We start from the raw sequence: 22,895 nt of genomic DNA on the forward strand, positions 1-22,895 counted from the left end.
TATTACGACTATTTTATTTAATATAATAATTTTTTTACTATTTTATTAATAAATTTTTATTTTATTATTTATTATATTATAATAAAAATAAAAAAATATTATAATATTATTTTTTATTACATATTTTAATCGTTATAAAATACTTACGTATTTTATAACGATTAAAATTACCCGATTATTTATTGTGTTTGGTAATGTTTTGGTTCCAAATGTGTGTTCAATCTTGGGTGGTCGGCACCAAACCCCACTTTTCCCATAGGGCCTATTGTTTATATTGCACGATTTTGCATTGCACGAGGGTTTCTAGGAACACAACTATCGTGCTATATGAGGACAGACTGTACTCTCAGTGGGGAGCTAGTGGATTGCTCTTTAGAAAATTATCTTTGATTAGTTTTTCTATTAAGAACATGAGCAGATCATTTTACTTTTGCAGGTATTTAGTTAAAAATAAACGTTTATTTGTGTGTAGACTCATGAGGTTTGATTTAAGTTTGCTATCTACCATTGATCAGTACCTCACAATACAAACCTATAAATACTTCAGCTATTTTCCTCCTCGCCTTTGAAAGAAAAGGAGGAAGAGCCAAGCAATGACTTGGATAATGAACCAGCTATAGCATTTCTTCAACTTATGGATCCAGACTTAAGTCATGTACATCACTGATGTCTCAATTGATTGCATTATAAGAATTCAAGACTCTAACAAGGTCATATGACCTTGTTAGAAACTTGAGTTTATATAAAAGAAAAATCAGGCTAGGCTTAGGTTCCAAATTTCACCAGAAACTAAGCCTGGCATCATGATAAAGGTTACCAGGGTAATTTTGTTTTGTAAATGTTAGCGAGATTTGACTTTATTTTGCTCTATGAGTAGTGTTCATAAACTTAAAAAAAAAAAAAAAAAAAAAAAAAAGGCATTTAAGGCTATAACACATGCACCTGATGAATAGTATATATATAGAAATTTCAAATTAGAAAACTTAGTATAATAGCACACTTCAAGCTACATTAAACTAAATTGAAAAATAATAGAACTCTTCTGCTCTAACACAGCCTGAGTCCTAGGCAGAGTTAGAGCAGAAAATTATGATGCTATTGTTAAAGAAATGTTTGGATGTATTTCCTGCATTTGCATTTAGGGTCAGTTTTACATAATAGCTATAAGTATAATCATAATTCTATGAATAATGGGATAACTATTTTATTCAATGAAAGCAATAGATAATTTTGTTAAAATATGTTTGGGCCAACCTGCAGATTTTGATTGTCAATCACTTTTGGAACTATTAAATGCAAAATAAACAATTTTGTATTAAATTATGTCATTGATAATTATTGCAGTATTTTGGAATATAAAATACTGCAGTAATGTGTGTCAGGGATCCACATCCTTTGTAAAGTGGAGCGTTAAATTTTCTGTAATGTAGAGTTATTTTGCCAGAATTACTTTACTCTGATCTCATGTTGCAAGCAATCAGTGTCAATGTGACAAGGTGTGGATATATATTTTATCTCACGTAAAAATTATCTGTTGTGTTTTTTATTTTACTTTGTATGCGTAACAGGATTGATTTGAGTAATAAGGTACATTTATATTTTAGTTCTCATTTATTATAAGAATTCATAGAAATAACAGCATTAAATATAGTCTAAACATTTCAAATTTTAATCAGTTATTCTGTTATCTTATACAGTATTCACATGATGTGCCACAGCCATGGTATGGACTGTTATAATTATTTATGAAATTAAAAATAGTTCATACCATGTTGTGATAATTTTTTCTTTTTTTTTCCCCTTAATGTTGGATAAGTTAAATTTATACCTTGCATAGTATTTGGCATTCCCATTGAAATGGGGCATAAATTATTTGGCAACCTATTTCACTGGGAAAATCATATCTTGTTTCTAAGCCCACATATTTGTATCTATTCTTATGTGAATATTCCTTTGCTGTTCTCACCAGACTTGGTTTCAAGTTACTTAACATTAATTATTAAAACTAGTGCTAACTTTGCCTTATTTAATCTTCTGGAGAATTGGAATATTATAAAAAATTTTCAAATAATGTACAAACTTAATAATTATGGGACAGTTCTGCAAAGTATGTAAAATTTTTGAAAGGGTCAATATTATTTTAGCAAGATTGGTAAGAAGACAGATTCAACAGTTTAATGTAATCCTTAGCCCTTGCTGCTTTTCCAGTTGACATGGGGTGGAGGGAAACTTTAATGCATCACCCAAAAGATAACACATAAGCTTCTGAGTAATCACTTTGCTTATAGGCTCTGAGAGGGACCTGTGACTAGGTTCATTTGAAATACATGTTCACAGAGGCATACAGATCCAAATGCTACTTCTTTAAATTGTTGAGCTTTTAAGTTCTATCAGCTGCACTTTGAAATCCGTGCTCATCCACTGAAATGTAGGGCGCCTCCATAGCCAGGTGGGAAGGAACAGCAGTGCGTAGCACACACTTCTTGATTAGACCGGGGTTCGAGCCCATCACCACCAAATACGGAGGATGCGGAAAGGTCAGGGAATGACCACCGCATATCCCGGAGCAATATGGCTTTAGTTGCTAATGCTCCTAAAAACCAAATAACAACAACAACTGAAATGTAGGCAAATCCAGACTTGGATGTAGCTTCAGCCAAAATAGCTTTAAACTATTATATAGCTTTGGGAAGTTATATACCTCCTTCAACATGCTTTGTGGGGGGGGGTGCTCCTGCTCTCACCAGTCATCATAAAGAGAGGGGCCTGTTCTGTGTACTGTTTAGTTGACCTGAGTTTGTTTAGAACTGTGTTGAGTGTATGTGGAAGTTCTTGTCATTATTTTGAAATAGGCAAAGAAAATCCAGATGTTCTCTAGTATTGTTGTACTTTGTAATGGTCTCTGTTATTTGTGCTTCAACTTGAAATTCCACTAATTTTCTGTTAGAAAATGTAATGGAAAGCCATTAATCTTAGGCTAACTCTCCAGAAATGGGTGACTACTACAGATTTGTTAAGGTGCTCTGCTGACTGTTGGCTCCTCATTACATTTCTACCATGAAAAAATAAGTAGAATCTCTATTTCCTAAACATAGGTGTAATTGCATATATAGCAGATATACCTGTACATCCTATTTTTGAGGACGTTACAAATTATAATAATACGTAGAAGAGGAACCCCCATCTTATGACTGATCATTCACCATATGGAACAATAGGAGCTCTCTTTCACACAAGGCCAAGTGAAATATGGTATGACACCTGCATGGGTACATAAAAGCACATGCATAAAGGAGACTTTAATTTCCCACCAAAGTCATCTTAGATAAATTTTGGGTTGTGTTTTCTCTAAGAGGTTTATTATATCCATATAAGAGGTTATCTTTGGCAGCCATTCATCATCATCCAGCTTGAGATAATTTTGACCTTTTACAAAGGAAGTGGTATCTTTGAAATATTTTATCGTACAGGATTTCTTGGTAGATGTGCAGTTGAAGTTTCAACAATTTGTTGGTCAATTCAACTTTCCGACAACTTTAAAAATCCCTTTCGTCTTTCAGCAATAATGTTATCACAATATTGTGTTCATTGAACCATTTATAAAATTTCCAGTGTCTTGTTGGTTGTATCATACAGTGGTTTTAGGCAGCAAGTTCCTCTCAGATTTTATTGGAAATATGGTATCTTGCAACAGTTGACAAGTGTCGAATGCTACCTTTATCTGTACTTCGTTTTACATATTTTCCAGATACATAAATCACACATGCAGTGTACTGTTCAATTTTGTAACTCACTTTTCAGCTTGATTTTTATTTTCACGTTAACAGTTTCATAATCCTTTCCTACTCATATCCTGCTAAGGGCCTTTTAATGGCTTCAACCAGACCTATGGTAGGATATGGGTTTGACTTGATTGTAAAAGTATTTTTACACTGTTTTTTTTTTCAAAATGTCAAACACTTGACACGGAATAAGAATGTTTTGCCTTTGAATTACTAACAATGTTTTACCATGTAAAGAATGCAAATCCAGCCAATTGGGGGAGGGGGGGTGAATTATTGAAATTTGAATTAAATACATTTTACTGTATTTTACTAAAAAAAAAATTAAGCTGTTAACTAATTGAACTTTCATGTTAAGCCTTATTTTATGTATTACTGTTTGCTATATTAATACATACTTTTTTTTTTTTTTCACTTTATGTTAAATAACATTTTTTTTTTTTTTTTTACCCATCCCACATGATCCATAAATTCCTTTTATCCAGCAAGATATAAAAAGGATTAAATTTTGATTTAAAGAGATTATAGCTTATTGCATGAGTCAGCAGCATTTCAGGGTTGGTGTCAGGGATCAGTGTTTGTAAAGAACATATGCACAAATAAAATTAATGTGCCTTGGGTTGCTGATCCCTTGCAATTGTAACAAATTGGTAAGATTTTATTATTTCAAAACAGCAAGCTGGTGAACACTATAATAGCCTGGTATGCTATACTTGAAAAGCTAAACTAGCATCATTGTACTATTTAATAATGAATCAAACAATCAAAACTTAGTTTTAATGCTTTTTTTAAAACATATCTTTATTTGACTAAGCAAAGAATCATTACACTAGCTGTCAGGGTGATTATCCTCATTCTGTATGATTATCAGTCACTTAGTCTCATAATAATAAGAGATTTATATATGTGTGTTCTTTGTGTAAATGTAATTTAGTGTTATTACAATATAAATTAATTGCTTAGTTCTTAGCTACCCAAATGTTATGAAATCCATTGTTACTGAGGCATGACCTTCGAGATTACTAAGATTGGCATTTTTAAATTAATTTTATTATATTGACAAGATTAAATATTAAGCAAAAGATTATTAGTGTTCATTTTTTTTCAGTATTCATTTATTCATTCCAGAAAATATTGGCTGCTAAATTTTTTTAATGGTGTCACTTTTCCCAGAAGAGGAATAAAAAGAAAAACCCATGTCATTCCAGCTAATAATTATGAAGTTAAATTTAATTCATTCAACCAAGATTTAATTTCTCTATTGGATCTCTCTGCTTCAGGCCACACCTTTGATGAACAAATATGACCTTGGTGGTTGGAGAACTAATAGCAAAACTAGAGAAGATTATATAAATTAGTAAACATCCCATTGAAATTGAGAAAATATTTATATCCATCTTGTAACAAAAGGAGAAAGAGTTCAATGAAAATGCTCTAAAATTATCTAATTTTAACAGACTTAGTATATTAAAGCATCAGAAATCACCTATAACAGAAAATTATAATTCGGGGAAACACCTTAGAATCTATCATTAGATGAATGAAATAAAGTATGGGTGTCCCACAAAGTAACAAGATTGACTTTATTACTCACTTCGCATGGTGATTTGATTAGGTGTGCTGCCTGTGGAGTTTCATTGTGCATTATCAGTATTTGTGCATCAGTTGGATTAATCTGCTGTTAGCTACCAGATTGGAAAAGAGGTGTGTTTTTTTTTTTTTTTTTTTTTTTGTTGTTATAAAAATGACTGATAATATTTAGAATAAAGAATTCATATAAAATTTTGGGAGAAGTTGGAGAAAAGTACAAGTGAGAAAATTTAGATGTTTTAAAGATGATTTATTCTGATAGACAGAGTTAAATTTTAGCTTCATTTTAATGAAACAGGTGAGTGTGATAAAAGATTCTATTGAGATGGTTCCACAAATTTTGGGTTGAAAACAAAAGCAGCAGAAAATTTAAATTTGTTCTGTTCTTTCAGAGTTCAAGAAAACAGTAATCTCTTGTGGAAAATGAAAACTAGTGGTTGTAGATGATGTAGCAATATAACCAAGAAAAGAACATCAATCTTCGGTAACAAATTCCTCGCCCATCAAAAATCAAGAGCATACATTTCAAAATCAGAAGTGACAACAGTGTCAGTTTCTTTGATATCAACGTAATTGTTCTTTCAGAATTCATTCCTGATATTCAAACAATAATCATAGTTATTATTTGACAATTCTGAAACAGTTAAGGGATTCTGTTCATTGCAGAAAGGGACTGTTTACATGGATTCTTCACCATGATAATGCACTAGCTCAGAGTGTACTTTCTTTACAATGGTTTTTGGTAGAAAAGGATATCATTCAACTTGGTGATCCACCTTGTTCCTCATGTTTGGCATCCTGCAGTTTTCTTTTCTAAGGCAAAAAAAAAAAAAAAAAAAAAAAAAAGCACTGAAAGGAAAAATTTTCCAGCACTGATGATATTAAAGATAATGTGGCTGGTGTTCTGATGGGTATTTCAAAGGAAGAGTTCCAGAAATGTTTTCAATAGTGGCAGCATCATTGGTTAATGTGTAAAGGAGATAGTTCATTGATTTATACACATAAAGGTATGTTTATTATAAAATTAGTTTCATTACTTTATGGTCTCATACTTTTTATATTAGAATTTTATCAGCTTTTATATTGTCTTTTTAAATTAATTGATTTTGATTAATTTCTTTAAATTTAAGCAGAACGTATAATTATTACCTGCACACCATAAATCCATGCAATTTTTTTAAAAAATATTAGTTTGATCAGCTTTTTATACATTATTGATACTTGGTAATGAGACAAAGCAATTGATGGGGAGTGCAGAGAGTATGAAGTTACAGTATACAGATGTACATTCAATCATCTGTGCTGCAAAGCATCAGTTGGATGTAAAGGGTGGTTATACGGTCCTCTTCCACTCTTAAAAATTAATAATTCAAACTACAGGTCATTGAAAAATGGATTTTGTATTGTAATCAGCATATGTGAGATTTTTTAAAAACTAAAAAGGTTGAAATTTTGACCATTGGTGATTATAATTTTAAACTTATTTTTTTATTCAGTTTTTTTATTTGTTTTTGTTTTAAGGAATGACTTGAATCAGAAAATTCAAGCGTTTCCTCACTGTAGTCTTATTCTTCATTATAAGATAAAAGCTTAAAGCTGTAACCCTACCTTAAGTAACCAGCCTTTATTTTATAATGTTGCTTTAACATAAAGCACTTTTAATTAAATTTTATTATAAGAATGGTGATTGTGTTATTGTAGCTCTGCATATCACAGACAGAAAATTGTTTCAAGTCCTCCCTGTTTGAGAAGAGCCATATTAAATATTGTAAAGCATTTTGAAGAAGTTACCTAAGCTCCTTAGTCTAGAATTAATGAGGATCATTAACAGCAACAAGCCTGGTCAGATTTGTTGAGATTATTTAACACTTGCCATGCATTTTTTGTGACTGCTGTTCTCTGGAGCACACTACATAAAGCCCTAAAGGTAGTCCCCCACCTGTTTTCTTATATAATCAAAATCTACATCAATTGGAACCACACAATCATTGTGATTTCACCCAATGATGGTTGTGCAGGATTCAGAATGGTTATTTAACATGCTACACATCTGTGATATGCCCAAATTATAAAATTTGGGTTATAGAAACCTTTATGCACACTGAGAAATTGCTCAACCCATTAAAGGTTATGGTATGGTGCGGATTTGTGCCATATGCTATTATTGGTCCATTTTTCTTTGAAACCATCAACAGGCAAGGATATCACATGCCATCAACTGCACATCAAGGGCGGACATGCAGTTGATAGCATGTGATATATTAGCCTACTGCGTGGACCACAATTATCCCAAAGATTAATGAATGTGACTTATGGGAGCACAATTTTTATGCATGATGGGGCTGTCCTACATTGATGATGATGTCAAACTGCTACTATCAGAAAACTCAGTCACTGTTTTTCACATCCCTGTTCTGCAAGATCATCCATTCTAACTCCAGGGCTCTTTTGGTTGTGAGATATTTGAAACATTATGTTTATGGAGATATCCCTTCAACTCTTTCAGATTTCAAGGATGCAATCTGTTAGGAAGTAATAAACATAACATTGGAAGTTTTGAAGGCAGCTGTGGAAAAGACAATGGCCTGTCTTGACTCCTTATTAGAAAATAATGGTGGATACTTGATGATTTGGTGAAAATTTTACCTTTGTGTTATTTTTCTAAATTAATCACTTGTGTGCCTCCCGACGGACAAATTTTTAACTATTTTCTTTGTTTTAAAAAGAAGTCCCACATATACTGATTACAATGCAAATATATATATATATATATATATATATATATTTTTTTTTTTTTTTTTTTTTTCTTCAGTACAGTTTAGTTTATAGTTTTGACTCAAAAAATTCAAATTTTAATATAGAAATTGTGAATTTCTGCTTATTCTCAATCACTTGGCCATCAGATCTGTAGTCTAGATTACAAGATGGAAATGTGGGATAATAATGTTATTCTCATAATGTGCAATCATTTCATCTTGTATGGTGCAAAGTTAATTAACAATGTCTCTGCAGCAAGGTGCCAAAGAAATACAGAACGTCGGTTATCCGGAATAATTTGAAAGGCTGATCTTTCTTCTTTATTTTATTAATACAGTAAGCACCGGTTATAGTGATCACATTTGCAAATTGAATTTTGATTCTAATAAGCGAAAGATCGAGTTTACTTCCCGTTTATAACAGATTGTACAAATAAAAAGCCCAATAAACTGAAAACTGCAAATTGTTTTTATTGTTTTATGGTTGCGACCTTCAGAAATGTGCTTTAGAAAAATATCACAGAGACACTTGGTTTTCTCGAATTTCATATTAGTTTAGCTCCAAATTTGATAAGAATAATATCGGCCTGAAACTGCAATTTTTTACGGTAAAATGTGAACTAAAAGAAAACATAGTTTTGCAACAAAAAACGGAGGAAATTATTAATAGAATTAGAAAAGATGACAATTTAGGAAATGTCTCCAAAGAGTTTAATGTGGGGACTTCAATAATTTACGAACTTCAATAATTTACGACATCAAGAAAAATCCCAGTGCTATAACAGAATTTGTGTTGATTATGGATAGTGAAAGAGGATCTAGCAGGAAAAAAACAATGTCAAAACCTGAAAATGCCGCTTTAGAGAGTCCACTTTTTTTTTTTTTTTTTTTTCCTCTTTAGAAGTGAAGTTTAGATGAACCAGAGTAGTCCAATGTTATGTGAAAAAGCATTGGATTTTAATCGAAAATTAAGAGGTAATGAAGATTTTAAGGCAAGCACAGATTGGCTGAAAAAAACTTTAAACTGAGACACGGTATACGTGAACTAGATATTCAAGGCAAGAAACTTTCTACAGATGAATCGGCACCAGTGTCCTTTAAAAGTAAGTTTACTTAAGTTATACCAAATTACGAAAAGAGAAAACATTTATAATATTGATGAGAAGGGCTTATTATGGAAAGCATTATCAAGAAAAACACTAGCCACTAAAAGAGAAATGCCTGAGCCAAGTTTTAAGATGAGAAAAGACAGAGGTGTGTGGTTTTTTTTTTATGAAAACCCCAAACACGAGAGGTATTAGAACCTATAGTACTTAGTACCGTGCTTGGGTTGGAGGTTGAGAAGACGAAAGAAGATATTTGTTGATATTAGACTTGAACTTCTGTAGGCTGTAATTTTCAGGAAATACGTATGAAGGAAGGTTGTTCCAGAAAATGGCAGTTGAATGAATAAACAAGGAAGATGAAAAGTGAGTTCTGTGAGTTTGAAGTTGGACAGTAAATGGATGTGTGCTGGTGGCGGCACGTGTTCGGACTGTTTTTAAAGAGAGAGAGTGGGAATTATAGAAGCCAATTCAGAAGAACAGTACCCATGGAAGTATCTGTAGAAAAGGCATGCAGCAGAAACAGTATGTCTATGAGACAGCGAGTGGAGAGAATCTGTTAGAGATGAGTCATTAATTAACCTAACTGTCTTCATCTGAATGGAATCTAGAAACCTGAGACAGGTTTTGGGGGCACCGCCCCAGATGTGAGAACAATATTCCATGGTAGGGCGGATTTGCGATTGGTACAGAGTGAACATCTGTTTGGAAGAAAAGTAATGCCGAGAGCAGAAGAGAAAACCAAGGTTTTTAGATGCAGAGGAAGCAATATTTGTAATGTCCTTGTGCCAAGAGAGAGATTAGATGTCAGGATAATCCCCAAAAGAGATATATCATCTTGCCTAGAAATCTGAGTGTCACCAAAGATAAGCATAGGAGTAGAAGAATCCTTTTTGTGAGATATAAGACAGGACTGAGTTTTAGAAGGATTGAAACCAACTAAGTTGTCTTTGCCTCACTGGAGAATTACCTGGAGATCGGCATTTAAGGAATTGATTGCAGATTGAGCAGGGCAAGGTTTCTCAAACTGGAAAGTGAAATGCAATGTGCTATCATCAACAAAACGATGGATAGGATTTCCAGTCAATGGAAGAAGGTCATTAATATACAAGAGGAAAAGAGTACGGGAAAGAACTGAACCTTGGGGGACACCAGCATTAGTGGAGAAGTTAGAAGACAGACAGCCATCTACCATCACCCTCAGTGAGTGATCAGAGAGAAAACTGGATAGCCAATTACAAAAAACAGCAAACCATAAGATGGAAGCTTGTTTAGAAGACCTTTATGCCAAACATGATTGAAAGCCTTTGAGATGTCAAGAGCAACTGCTTGCACCAAACTTTTCCATTGAATTTGTCCATAAATGGGTAACATAAGCCAGAATATCACCGGTGGATCGACACTGGCGGGATCCATACTGGTGATCGTTGATCAGACAGAAGGTTTCTAGGTAATTTAAGACTTGGCAGTTAATTGATTTCTCCATTACTTTAGAAGTAATTGAAATGGAACGATAAATAGATGGGAGGGATTTGTCGCCCTTTTTAGGAACTGGCTGGATATGAGCTAATTTCCAAGCAGAAGGAAAAACACCTTTAGAATACAAAGGTGAAAAAAAGGCAGCAAAGAACAGGAGCACAGGTTTTGAGAACAAGTGGAGAAATACCATCAGGACCTGGATGCCTTCTTAGCATCAAGATTCGTCAAAATCCTTTTGACATCCTTTTAATGGAAGACCACAGGAGGCATTGAATGGATCACGTTGGAAATGGTTGGAGGTGTTTTACCAAGATCATTAATACATGAGATGGAAGAAAAATGGGATGCTAGCAGGTCAGCTTTATCCTTGGCTGAAGTGACAACAGAACCATCTGGTTTTGACAGATGTGGGAGCAGAGATGGGCAAAAGTTGCGGCCAGTAGCTTTGGCAAGAGACCAGAATGATCAGCTACCATTAGGGCAAGAAGCCAGTTTTCTACTCTTAGCCTGTTCAAAATCTAGTTTGGACTGATTAATAACTGCTTTACAATTGTTGCAAGCTTCGGTGTAGGCAGAAAATGAAACTGAAGTATTGGAAACAAGCCAATTATGATATGCAATATTCTTTTCTTGAACAGCCTTAGCAAATTTATTGGAAAACCAAGGATGAGATTTTAAAGTGGAGTGTGGAATAAAGGATTCCATTCCTACAAGAATAATTTCACTGACACGATTTGAGCAAACGTTGACATCAGAAGTTTTGAAACAGTAATCTGACCAAGGAAAAGAAGAAAAGAAATCTTGCAGGTTATCCCATTTTGCATTCTTGTAATGCCAAACAATACAAGATTGGGAATAGTCATGAGATAAAGGCTCCTTTGGAGAAGAGGCAATCACCAAGTTGTGATATGAGGTACCTAAAGGACCACTCACTTCGACCATGTACTTAGAAGGGTTGTCTGTGAGAAAAAGATCAAGCGTGTTGGCTGTATGGTTAGGATTTTTTGGTATTCTTTTAGGTAAATGAACACTGTGCAAGGTCATTAATAATTGCAAACGCCTCAGCATCCTGACCAGCTGGTTTGGTGTGACTAGAAAACGGAAGCCAGCTGGAGTTGTGAACATTAAAATCACCAAGGAAAATTACCTCACTGTTAGGAAAGTTGGACTGGAGAAAGTCAAGTTGCAAAGAGAGGAAGTCAAAGAGCTCCAAGTGATTAGTGGAGTTGGGAGAACGGTATACACAACAGCTGCATTTAACAGAATGAGGCAGAAAGATTTTAAGCTAGAGGAGATTCTAAATTACCAAGTCTCTGACAGGGAATATGAGAACGGACACATGCACAAGTACCACCTTTGAGGCGAAAGGAATCATCCAGCGAATAATTTTGGCAACTGAGATGAGCAGTGGTTGAATTCACCGATAACTGAGATTCTGTCAGAAAAAGTACATGGGGTTTGGCAGATTGCAAGTGGAAATGGACACATGTTGAGATTAGAATTCAGACCACGTATATTTGTGAAATGAACTAGAAGTGTTTGTGAGGTTTAGAACTTTTCACGGATAAGCTTACTCTATTAGTTTGACAATTCATGGTGTATTCAATAGTAAGAAAAAGTGGGTGGGGGAACATGCTGTATGAAGTAATGAAATTTTTGGATATGGCATACACATGGTAAGAATATACCCAGATTCTCGTCATAACGTGGCCTCAACAATTCCCCCCCACATATACACTGCTTGGACTCCTTCCAGTCGCTATCTGGCAGAGTAGAGGTAGCAAGATTATATACTAGCTGATCTGGAAGCCTCCTAGAGAGTTACCAATAGGTTAGGTCCGGTGTACTAACTAGCGGCCGGCCTGCGAACACCGTTTTAGAGCTGTATCCTCGAAATGTAAGGAATATTGGATCTCGCCATGATGCCCATCATAACTTCAAAAGTCATCAGTCATACTATACTGCACGATGGAAGGGTTGATTGGAACTTAGTTCTGTAGACTAAACATGGTTCCACCACTTCAAGCCTCCAATAAGCAAATTTTTGGTATTGCACCAGTTGATGACTCTCATCAACTGGTGCAATATCACCTAGTACTGCCTGGTAACACAGAGTGGCGGCATTCCTTCATGTGGTTTGGGAGCCACAATTTGACTCCTGCTTACATTGATTCATACCTGGATGGTCACCCACAGTGTGCTTGTGCATGGTGGTTATACCCAGGATTTAGCTGTCACAGACCATCTGGACTTCACCAAAATTGGGTTCACTTGACTTGAGTGTCACCCAAATATCAGTATCATCAGCGTTTTAGACTCCCAGGTAGCAAGCTTGTGTGGCATATCTGAGAGAATGTCTGTGATAACCTCAAGGACCAGAGTTACAATTGCTATGTGTGCAAATGCCACTGGGATGCATAGATTGTTCATTCTCGTTATCAGTAAGTTGAAAAAACCGACAGCGTTTATAAAATCTTTCTAATTTTCATGTTTTGTATAAAAATAGTAAAAATGCCTGGATGGATGTTTGTTTTCCGTGATTAGTTTATAATTTTTTTTATTTAATTAACCTTAATATATTTAATTTAAATATAAGGTAAGATTAAATTTATTTAATTAAATAATTAGATTAAATTTATTTAATCTTTTTAGAAAAATTTTCCGGTTTGATTATCCGGAAGAGGTTTGACATCAATTATTCTGGATAACTGATACTTTACTGTATAAAATTTCAGACATACACAAGATTTTCCATGTATTGTGAAATCTGAAAAAGGTAACACAGTTTGCCTTGAATATTGCACGTAGATATGATTTTTCAATTTCAGCAATGATGTATTCAGCCATTTGCAAACAAATAAGCATTAGGACAGTGTGAAATACATAGAAATTTAAAAATAGATGTAGCATTTCATAGTGACAGTGATGTCAAATGTTTATTTGCAGCTCTTCCTCTTAGTCGTGCTGATCAGGTGCATTGTTTAGAAATGTTTTCTGATAGCACAATAGTAGAAAAAATGTGGTTGTGGAAGAACAAAAACAGCAGGTATTGTTAGTGAAATTGTACACATAGGGAAAGAAGTAGTAGTGGTGGCTCTGAAATATGGGCCATTTCAATTGCTGTAAGGTGGCAGTAATTAAAAAGAATCCAGGCTATATCCTATCGTGGTGACCTATCATAAAAAAATTGAAAGTAGCTTACTTTCAGTACTATTATTGAAGGTGAATATACAGGGTATAACATTAAGTAGCAAGCATATTAAAAGAGAACATTGAGCATTTGGTGATAATAAGTTGCCTGTGCCATATTATTAATTCATCTGTGAAAAGGGAGCACTACATGCATTCCTGTGGAAATGGATGAATGTTAAGATTTTTTTTTTATTAAACCCCAAACATAAAAAGTATTAGAACCTATAGTGCTTAGTACCATATATGGGTTAAAGGCTGAGAAGACAAAAAAAATGCTTGTTGACATTAGATTTGAATTTCTGTAGATGTTATTTTTGGGGGGGGGGGAAATACAGGTTGCAGGAAGATTATTGTAGGAAACAGAGGTAGAATTGGATAAATGAGGAACAGGAAAAGTGTTTCCCAACCTGTGATCCATGGGACTTGATAATAAAACAGAGCTTTGATAGGAGATACAAATGTGCCTCTAACAACCTAAAATATACTATAGTACATCATTGTATTTAAAAATAATTATTAATATATTTGTATGCAAAGTTTAATAATTTTTTTGCAGTTCATGGTCTCTACTTCAAATATAAAAGTGGTCCATATCTGAACAAAGGTTGGGAATCATGGTTTAGACAGTTTCAACTGATGCATGCCACTGACATGGAAAAAAGATTTTGATGCATTGTGTGTACACATTGGCTGTTTGGTTTAAAATGCAATTAGACTGGAAGAACAATGGCAGCCTTTGAAAAAGTCTATAGAGTGTCCCATAAGTCTGGAATCCTGGGAACTCATATTTTTATCTTTGCAGCCCCAAGATGTCTTTGAGTAAGGAAGAACAAGATCTGATTCTTCTTGTAGGAAATTGGAGGCAGAGAGAGATTGCCAGGGAATTTAACAGACTGCATCCAGACTACAAGCCAATAATACAGGGGTGTGTTAGCAAACTTGTAAAGTTTAGGAAAAGAAGAGCCACCAATAATGGCGCAGCCACTCCATCCTTGCTCAATTATGCAAAAGTCTCTTCTAAGATTGTCCTCTGAGACAAGAGTGCCAAAAAGTAGCATTCACTGCATCCTTAAAACTCAATTAGCAAATCATAAATGCAACTTCATATCTTACAGAAATTAAGCGAAGATGATCCAAACCAATGGATGGAATTTTGTGAATAGACTAGAGAACAGAATGCAAATTGACAGAACACTTTGCCACTGCTCTCAAAACAACCTTCACTGGTTTACTCCTTCGAGGCAACAAGGTGCAACTTGTGTAATTTGTGGTGTGGAAAGACTACATCATAGGCTCCCCCCCCCCTTTTTTTTTTTAAGGAAATGTCACTGCAGATGTCTATTTACATACACTCAACGAGGAAGCATTCTCCAGTGTCTTGAACAAGGATGGAGGTTTTCCAACATGGTTTCAGCAAGATGGTGCTCCTACACGTTACAGCATCCATGTAAGAGAGATTCTGCACCAACGGTTTCCTGGTAATTGGATAGGATGTTGAGAGCTTGGGGAATGGCCAGCAAGAAGCACAGATCTCATCGTACAAGATTTTTTTTCCCTTTGGGATCACTTGAAGGCACTGGTCTAGATGGAAAAAATTTAGTGTTGAACATTTGCGGCCACACATTATTAGTGTCTGGATTTGTGTATCAGGAACATTGGTGAACACATTGAGCACATTCTGTGAAATGAGTGAATTGGTTCATATCCAAATCCAGTTCACAAGCCAAAAGAAGTTTTGAAAGAAAACAAATTAATGAACTCTCCAAGAAAAAGAACTTTTGGATAGAAAATAATCTGAAACAGGTCAAGCAGACTGATAATTCTAGGCATGTTGTTCACTTACCTCTGTTGTAGTTTGAATAAAGCAATTTGGTTGTTTATGTTATGCCAGTGATTGAAAATCCAAACACAGCTCTTAAATCCAGTGTACTTCACATCTATTACTGAGGTCATTACTTCTAGATATGTTGAACAGTGTTATACACAAATTTATTATACCAACATAAAGTCTTTGAAGTAATGAAGTTAATTACCATAACAGACTAAACCAGAAGGCCTGACTTAGTCATAGGCATTTCTATTTTCTAGGTCTTTGAGAGTCTAAAACAAGAGAAGACTTCTTTTGCTCATGAAGTACTTTATGGTTTAATGTTCACTCTGTGTTGCATAAGTTCCCCTTGAAAAATAATGTTCTTATAAATGCCTGAGGTAGCACAAATTTCATCTTTTGCCTGTGCATTATTTTCAAATTGAACTTTTTAATGGAAAAGTTTTCAGTACTTCTTGGTGTCATTAAAGATAAATGGATGAAGCAATAGACGTTTTTCATCTTTTATGTATGTTTCAGCGTGAGAATCTACCAGATGCTATTGTGAAAGAATTGATGTACAGTGGCCTTGGTTGAGGAACTGGCAAGTGCACAAGGAAGCATGAAATATAGCAAATCATTCTTCACATTTTTGTAGTTCCTCATAGCAACTTTAGGTGTTAGTTTTATTAACCAGGTGGGGGATCAAAAAACTGAATTCAGGTCTCATTCTGGTGTAGTTATGGAAATGTCCTTGACAATCAAATCTGCAACAGTACCCATCTCAAAGCAATCATAATCACTTGATATAGATCTAACAACCAGCCCAAAGAGAAATCAAAGATAGAAAAGGCATAGGTAAGTTAACGTTTTAATAACGAGAAAAAACTAATCATTACATCGCTATCGACTTCTACTGCCAATTACTGATAACACGCACCATCTGCTTACCGAGAATGCAGGGAGAAGCTCTGGTGCTGGGAAATGCATTTGACTGCTAAAAGTTTCCCGTGATTCTCGTGTTGGCTTTCTTTACCTTTGCCAAAATTGGTTCTATGCTCTTTTTCAAAATATGTTAAAGACAGTACAGACATTGTGCAAGACATCTAATCTAAATCCAGAGATACTTTACATTGTCCTATAAAAAAGTTACCGGATGTACATATTAAACGTACCTAAACGTAGACAGCCACTGTTGGTACAATTGCTATTAGCCATTCTGGAGCTGTTTACTGTGGAAGCAGTGGCCTCAATTTCAGAAAAAGAAATAATCATATGTTGAGAGGTCAGACAGTACTGGAGGTGTGGTAACAACGGTTGTTTAGCAGACCCTTGTTGCATAATAAATGAAAGGTGTGTCTGATGGAGTGCATTGTCATGCTGTAACTTCAGATCTCTTTTGCTACTCTCCATTCTGGACTTTTGCTGAATTGTCTCTTACAACCAGCATGTTGGTATGTAGCTTATCTTACTCGTAGTGGCACCTTGAGGAGTGACTTCTTAGTGCACAGTACCACAGTGATCAAAGGAAACGTTTAACATCACTTTCCCTTTTGATCTGTCTTGTCTTCGATTGTGATGAATGAGGCAATTTCCAAGTCAAAAATGTCTCAATCCCAATGATGATGGACTCGAGGAATGATGGATTGCTATGAGAGCATTGTAAATTATCATCTGTTTACTGTGTTGATTGTCAGTAGGCATTTGAGTCACCGCATGTTGAACAATCTGATACATATTCATATCTTTAAAATTTTATGAGAGCTTCTGTGTGAAATGTTTAAATCTTCTGCAAGTTTATCAACAGTCATAGTAGTTCTGACACACAAGATATCTGGTTATATCAGTTTTTTTAGATGTACAAGCAGTTAAATGCTTTCTTGCATTGTCATCTTTCACATCCCTCTTTGAATCTACAGTATCATTCAAACATGGTAGTATGAGCTGGAAAATCTGCCCTGTAAACCTGATGTATCATTTTCAATGTTTCTCAGAAACAAGTTTCCTAAGAATTGGCAAAATCTCATCTTGCTTGATACTCAAATTTTTATGCTTGCTGTGTTTGGAATCACAATAAGATAAATAAGATAAATGCTCTTAGAATGATTGTACGTGGAAACAAAACATCTGTTGAATGATTAACAAACTTCTGCATATCTGTTTTCATAATGTTAAATCATTCTGCCCATCCAGTCTGGAAATTCTTGACTGGAAGGGGTAAAACATTGCATTTAAACATGGATTATGCAGCTAGTTGCATGTAGATCAGATATATTGTTATTGTAGTTAGTATAAAAAAAATTAAATTTTACTGAAAACATTAGTCTGATGGATTGTTTTCATCAATTAAAAATATTTTTCACTTTAGTCTTTACCTATACATAAACACTGAAAACAGTGAAGTGCGTTAATATATATATTTTTTTCATTGTGTAAAACATTGATAAAATCTATATTAGTCTATTACTTAATGATGTTTAGTATCAGCATTAAGTGTGTTTTTTTTTTATTATTACTGTATGATGTTAACACCAAACATTACTTACTGATTTTAAGTAGTAAATTTGGATTTTGCATCACTATAGCTTAAGAGGTCTGAAAAGAAAGGTGTAAGGAAACGTGCTTCTTGCTACAGTAAATTCATTAATATTTCAATCAATACAGCATATAGTTATATCTATTATATAGATTGTTGTGAAATTTATTATCCATAAAGCAGTTAATATTCATATTAAGTTGTTTCTAAAGCTTTTCCAGTGATCAATTTGATAGAGTACGTTTCCCCCCCTTCTCCCCTCTAATGCTCTGTACATTGAATTTATATTCCAATTCCCTTCTCTCCCCCCCCACAATCCCAATTTAGTGTGTTGAGATGATTTAAAGTGTTTTTTGTGCTTTTGCAACAATTTTTAAGTATTATATATAGTAAGTTCATTGTCAATTGCCTGGTGATGTCATAAACATTATTTACTGTTGTGTATGTTGCTAGACTTTTCTGAAATAAAATAACGCGCCGCAGAGACATGTAAGCATGCACACAAACCACAGTTATTATCCACTTTGCAATTATTTGTTCTTTTACTCAACTTGATACCCTAACAGGCTACTAACAGATAAAACAAAAATTATTTTTTTCATCTCTCTGTTAGTGGCTAGTTCTATTATCTAAACTTTAATTTAAGGTAATCGCATATGCATTAAGTGAGCCGTACTTAAATCATTGTGTGTGTGTGTGTGTGTGTGTGTGTGTGTGTGTGTGTGTGTGTGTGTGTGTGTGTGTGTGTGTGTGTGTGTGTGTGTGTGTGTGTGTGTGTTATTGCACCACATATCTGTTTTGTCCAGTATATGTCATGTAATATTTCACATATGTATATATATGTTATTTATTTATTTATTAAACATAACATATTTTATATATGTTGCCTATATTAGAAATAGAGCTCACTAAGCTTATTTCAATAAATATGGAAAGCGCTCGTGAAGTATTCGATTTTAGTGTTGCCCTCTCTTTATTCAGATTATCATAATCATTAATCTGACTATCTACACTGTTTTGTCTTTTAAGTTGCAGTATAATTTTATTACTACAGGGCATTTTTTATAATGTACTTGCATTTAAATCCATCTTATGTTTATTTGGATTCTTGTGACTGTTTCAAAAAATCTTTGGTTTTGGAAGAGTGTAAAACTTTTAAGTATACCGGGTTTTTCTTCATCCGACGCTATCAATAAAGGTTGAAGTAGGGCACACTTTTAATATAAATTGGTTTTTCATTTGTGAGACTTTGATAGTCATTAAATTGACAAGTTATAATCCTCAAAGGAAGTAAAAGACATAATCTGATAGTAAGAATACACAGGTATACACGTTAATAAGCAACATCAATTTAATATATCAAAATTAATTTCAGTGAAGTAATAAGAGAAATACAGTAAAAGGAAATAGTGTAAGAATAGGTGCCAGCTAAGGATGTATACAGTATTTTCATTTGTGAATTTATCAATACTTTTGTATTGTAACTGTTGAAATCAATGCCCAGGAAATATTGAAAGATGGGTTTTGGAAAAGCAGCTGGGAGAAGAGTTGCTACATCCACTGGTTCTTGATGTTTGTGAAGAACATTCTCCTTCGTCAGTGAATAATAGGGGCAAAATATCTTGGAAAACAAAGCACTATTATATGGGAGCCATGAAAATTCAGTATGACTTAGTTAAAGGCTATCACCAGAGGCATGTTATGATATGCATTTTTTGAAGATAAACTGCATTAGAGAAAGATTAGTAGGGAAGTAATGATAAAAATATACACTTGTGTGCACACTCATACCGCGAGTACTATCAGGAGTATATAAGCAGAAAGTGCTTACAGGGATCAGAGTAAATGAAGTGATGGAGATCTAGAATGTATCTCTGGTCATAATCTTTTAATGAATGATAACAGAAATCAAGATGCTGGATGAATGCAGTTTCACTGGTGTTTCTATGGAGGTTTTAAGATTTGATAATATTAGTATTAGCCGTATAGTGCGAGGAAGTTCAAGGCTTTTGCTGTACCAGCCAAAAAAATTTATAACAGAAAATCAAATAACCTACTAATTTGGCCCATAGTTCTGGAATCATTTATTATTACAGTGAAAACTTGACCCTCATTCATTTTACTTTCTCCTCTCAGAGCCTTTTACACCACAGTTAGGCCTCTTTAAGATGTAGTTTCCAAACAGTAATTCACATATTCAGTCTTTCCTTGTATGGTTGTATTTTGCCAGGTGCATTGCCTGTTTTTGGACCTCTCAGGAAGCCCAATGTTCCCTTTGCCCCCCTGCAGTATTCCAGGGATTATGAGCTCCCTATTTCTACAAGCAAATTTTTGATAAATCATCAGTAGGACAACACCGGGCTTCCTTGCCACCTGTTTACATTGCTTGGAAAACTTCATGTACGTGTTGTAACTTCCAAATTCCTTTCTTTCTGTACTGTTTTTAATACAACTCTACCAAGTTATTTTAGGGTTGCTATTCCCCAAGTGTAAGATTGCATTAAAACATATCTGCTACTTTTCTGACCATCCTTGAAGTCAAAGTTGTCCTAAAGAATGATTAGTGCTTGGCATTAATCATTGGATATTCTGGCAGCCTTGACATCTGCAAATTTTGAAAATGTATGCTGGGTTTATTGTAAGCAGGAGGGCACTCAGCTGTAGGATTTACATTTGGTCAGCTCTGGAATTGAGATAAATGAAATAGGAATATTAAGCAAGGTCTCCTGTATTATACAGTTCATTATGTTAATAGGTATATCTTAGTAATCTGTTTCTTTATTTGATTGTCATAATTTCCCAATTTTAATATATTTTTATTCATCACAAAATGACTGTTTTAATCTTTTATATACTGAAACCAGAAATAGTTTAGTATGCATTCAACATTGGACTATATCTTACACTGATCATCTGAAACATTTTTCAATTTTTATTTTAATTGTTCAAAAAAATCTTCTGCATACTTTTGTCCTTCACAGCTGTGACCTGTTGAGAATTGCTAATAAAAAAAAGCTTAAAATGTCTGCATTGAATCTGATTTTGTCTGTTTCAAATGTTTGATCTACGTTTTGAAACTAATTTTCCCTCTGCCAGTAATTCGAATTTCATCAAACTCTGCAATTACACCCCTATGCATGGCATGAATTCTGAGTCTCTAGCTTTTGTTCATTTTATGCTGATAATCTCTCCTCGGTTTTTTTTTTTTTTTTTTATATTATTTTGTTTAAGGCTTCTATAAAAGATTCTGGTCTGATAGCTGATAAACTAGCCTATTCATCAGAAATTTGTGACATACATATATTTAAGTTAGACACAATAAAATATATATAAAGGATGTTTGAACAGTTCATGGCCAGAGTATGAAGGGTTTATTTGAGGAGTCTGGTGACACTTTGACTACTTTGGAGACAATGCACTTTTGCCACCTGTGCTGCAATTTGTTGATTCCAGCTGCAAAGAAAATTTTCTCTTTGGGCCTTCAGGAATACAACCATTGCAACAGTCACATCACTATTGATGGAAAAATGGATGCCAACCAAGTATTTTGGTGAATATGGGAAATGGTTCAAGATTTCAAAGCCACACTCGTAATGTAGATGTGGCAGTGACAGATTTGTGAGAAGGTCTGTTTTCCTTGGTGTTCCGTTTTTGAAAATAATCCATTGCTGTCTATCAGCATCCCAAAAAACTGATGCCATCACATTGCCAGCAGAAGGAACCGACTTGCCACTCTTTGGTGAGTGGGAGAAGCTGTTTCCACTTTTTTGACTGCTCCTTTGTCTGGGTGAAAGTGATGGACCCACTTCTCATCCATAGTCACAAACTTTGCAACGAAATTTTTCTGGATTTATTTGAAAATTATTCAAATGTTCACTGGACAGTTCGTGTGCATTTTTGATCTGCTGTCAACAACTTTGCAACCCGTCAATGTACCGAACTGTTATTCATTGATCACTCATCACCAGATCATGCACACTGTCAACAACTGGAGTGATGGATGTGACAAGTTTTCCACAGCATGGGTTTTCAAGCTTTCCCTCCCTCATTTAAATTTTGCTACCCAGTTCTTAACCATGGAATTGGAAGGGGCATCCTCCCTCAATGTTGTAACCATATACTCATGAATGAATTGCTTTTGGCATTAGTCCCTTTTTCTCAAATATTGGATGGCTGTATGGTTGATTTGATTTTTGTATATTTCTTCATTCACACAACCTTGTTGACTTCAGGACCTGTAATTAAAAAATATGTTATTGAAACTGCATGAAACTTGGTAGGTTACTATTTGAAATGGTATACATTAATTGGAGAAGTTTTTAACAAATGTACCACTAACTTGTTCATACTCAGGCCACAAACTTTTCAAACACCCATCGTACATTGTCAGCAGGAGGTGGTGCTGAATTTTTGGCTCTTAAAATGGTTGTGCCTAAAATCCAGATTTCCCTACAGTGAGTCAGTGACAGAATTACTATCCAGTTTAGCCTTGCAAGACAGTATAATTCTCTGTTTCTCTGTTGGAGAATTAGACAGTTGAAATATACCATTGACATTCTATTTCAATAGCTTAATCTCCTTTAACTTGGTGCCACATGGAGAATTCTTTACATTCTACTAGATCTTTTCTGCATAGACTCGAGAAATTTG

General features: G+C 34.4%; 1 protein-coding gene across 1 annotated transcript in view; it reads left to right on the plus strand.

Moving 5' to 3' along the window:
• The window catches only part of LOC150091834 (uncharacterized), a 76,089-nt gene that overhangs the window by 28,405 nt on the left and 24,789 nt on the right, over window positions 1-22,895 (plus strand). The window lies entirely within an intron of this gene.

Source organism: Mastigoproctus giganteus, chromosome 1, assembly GCF_048544385.1.
Source record: "Mastigoproctus giganteus isolate SK-2022 chromosome 1, ASM4854438v1, whole genome shotgun sequence".
In the NCBI taxonomy this organism is placed as follows: domain Eukaryota; kingdom Metazoa; phylum Arthropoda; class Arachnida; order Uropygi; family Thelyphonidae; genus Mastigoproctus; species Mastigoproctus giganteus.